The 2,526-nt window shown below is 37.4% G+C and overlaps 1 pseudogene; it reads left to right on the forward strand.

Moving 5' to 3' along the window:
* The first annotated feature begins 209 nt into the window (after nt 1-209).
* On the forward strand, nt 210-2,324 carry LOC120116411 (annotated as a pseudogene).
* Nucleotides 2,325-2,526: the final 202 nt, after the last annotated feature.

A 2,526-nucleotide genomic window follows, 5' to 3' on the forward strand; every position in this document is an offset into this window, starting at 1 on the left:
TAAATATACTTGTTTAGTTAGAAAATAGGTCAATATAAACGCTATCTATTACATTATATAATCGCTACCTAATATATTATTGTACTTAATAATATTTCCAGTTAAATGATATAACATAACCGATCTAAATTTTAATCAATCACTTATTTAATAAATCACATCATTTTTTAACTGTTTTTTAGGTGCCGCACAGCAGAAGTTTCCAACCAAGTTTTAATAAAGCCTTAAACTTCAGCTCAAAAACTAATCACTTTCTTAGATTTGGTCTTGTTCTTGTGTTTCTCAAATTTTGTAGCGATGACGCCGATGGGAATTCTCGGTATTCTGTTTCTGCTTCTTGCACTATACTGCGGGACTGACCCTTTTAAGCACAGTGCAATCTATGAGTTCCCTGACTTTGAGGCTTACAAGGTGGATATGCCTCCATGGGAACAGGTTCCAACTGTTAGGGACCAAGATGATTTGCTTCAGAAATCAGAGATTAAGTTCTTGAATCAGGTTCAAGGCCCTGAGAGCATCGCATTTGACCCTCTGGGGCGTGGTCCTTACACTGGTGTTGCTGATGGTCGGATTGTCTTCTGGGATGGTGAAAACTGAAAAGTGGAACGATTTTTCTCATACTTACACCAATAGGTGAATTTTCCAACTTGTTTCTAATGGAGTTTAGGTTTCCTTTTTGTTGCAGAATTGGCTTATTTTACATAGTTTATCATAGTTGTTGGGGTTTTCTTGGAAATTCTCACCTATTTCAAGCAGTTTTTTCAGCACTTACGGTCAAAATATTTTACCATTTGTAATTTTGAGATCAGATCAGGACTATGTGAGCCAAAGCCATCACCATTGAGTTACCTGCCAAATGAGCATATCTGCGGCCGACCTTAGGTGAATTTTCCAACTTGTTTCTAATGGAGTTTAGGTTTCCTTTTTGTTGCAGAATTGGCTTATTTTACATAGTTTATCATAGTTGTTGGGGTTTTCTTGGAAATTCTCACCTATTTCAAGCAGTTTTTTCAGCACTTACGGTCAAAATATTTTACCATTTGTAATTTTGAGCTCAGATCAGGACTATGTGAGCCAAAGCCATCACCATTGAGTTACCTGCCAAATGAGCATATCTGCGGCCGACCTTTGGGACTCCGATTCGATAAGAAAACTGGTAATTTGTATATTGCCTAGCAACATCACTTGTTACAGAGGCAGATGGGGTGCCCCTCAGGTTTACCAATGACCTTGACATTGATGATGAAGGAAACGTATATTTTACCGATAGCAGCACCAAATACCAAAGAAGGTAGGTTTCTGATCAAAGTTTTTTTCATTCTAAAGTGTGGACAATATTGTTGGTCGTAAAATGCTTGGTGCCTTTGAAAAACTTGTGGATTGTTGAAGCATTTTATTGAACCACAAAGACCTTCAACTGCCACCATAGGCATGGTGGAGGACCATTTTGTTGCATATTTATGCTTATTTTAGTTGAAATTTGAACATGTGAGAGTACAGCGTGCAAATTTCCATTCGCAGCAGAAATGTTGTAATGTGTACACACATGCATACATATGATGTTTATTTTTGTTAATTATGTTCACCTTAAAATTTTATGTCATTAATATACAAGTGTCCACCCTTAGAAATATTTATGGATCTGTCGTCACTGATACTGACATAGTAATATCTTAGGAACTTCGGGCAGATAGTGTTCTCATCAGAGAAAAGTGGGAGGCTTCTGAAGTACAATCCACACACACAGGAAACCACAGTTCTTATGAAAAATCTTCAATTCCCAAATGGTGTATCCTTGAGCAAAGATACTTCTTTTCTTGTATTCTCTGAAGCATGTCCTGGCAGGTGAGATTTTCTTCCAAATTTACAAACTTGTGAGAGTTCATAAAAATCCATTTATCACTCTACTATCATCAAGCAGATTACTCAAATACTGGTTGAAAGGTGAGAAAGCAGGGACTTGGGAGGTGTTCGCCATATTACCAGGATTTCCCGACAGCATCCGAACAAACGAAAACGGTGAATTCTGGGTCGCACTTCACTGTCGTAGATCCATGTACTCTCATATATTAGGATTATACCCAAAACTAAGGAAGTTCATTCTCAAGCCCCCTGTCACAATAAAGGTTCATTACCTGCTTCAGGTGGGGGGTAATTTTCATGCACAAATTGTCAAACACAGCCACCAAGGGAAGCTTTTACGAGTTTTAGAGGATGGTAAAGGGAAGGTCGTGAAAGCAGTTAGCGAAGTCGAAGAGAGAGATAAAAAGCTATGGATAGGAAGTGTTCTAATGCCCTTTATTGCAGTTTACGATTTGGATTGAGTTTGGCAAGCCTTTGGTATTCTCAATGTATTAGTCATTGAAAAGGTGGCATGCTATTTAAGGTTCAAACTCTGCAAACTAAGGTACCGGAGTAAGATTAGTTCTAGAACGTAAAATTATATGACATCCTACTGTGGATGTTATATTATATTTTTTTATTTGTTTGACATAGGTATAAGATTGTATTTTACTGGTAGAATAT

This window comes from Hibiscus syriacus, unplaced genomic scaffold (genome assembly GCF_006381635.1).
Source record: "Hibiscus syriacus cultivar Baekdansim isolate YM2019G1 unplaced genomic scaffold, ASM638163v2 tig00110294_pilon, whole genome shotgun sequence".
NCBI classification, from domain to species: domain Eukaryota; kingdom Viridiplantae; phylum Streptophyta; class Magnoliopsida; order Malvales; family Malvaceae; genus Hibiscus; species Hibiscus syriacus.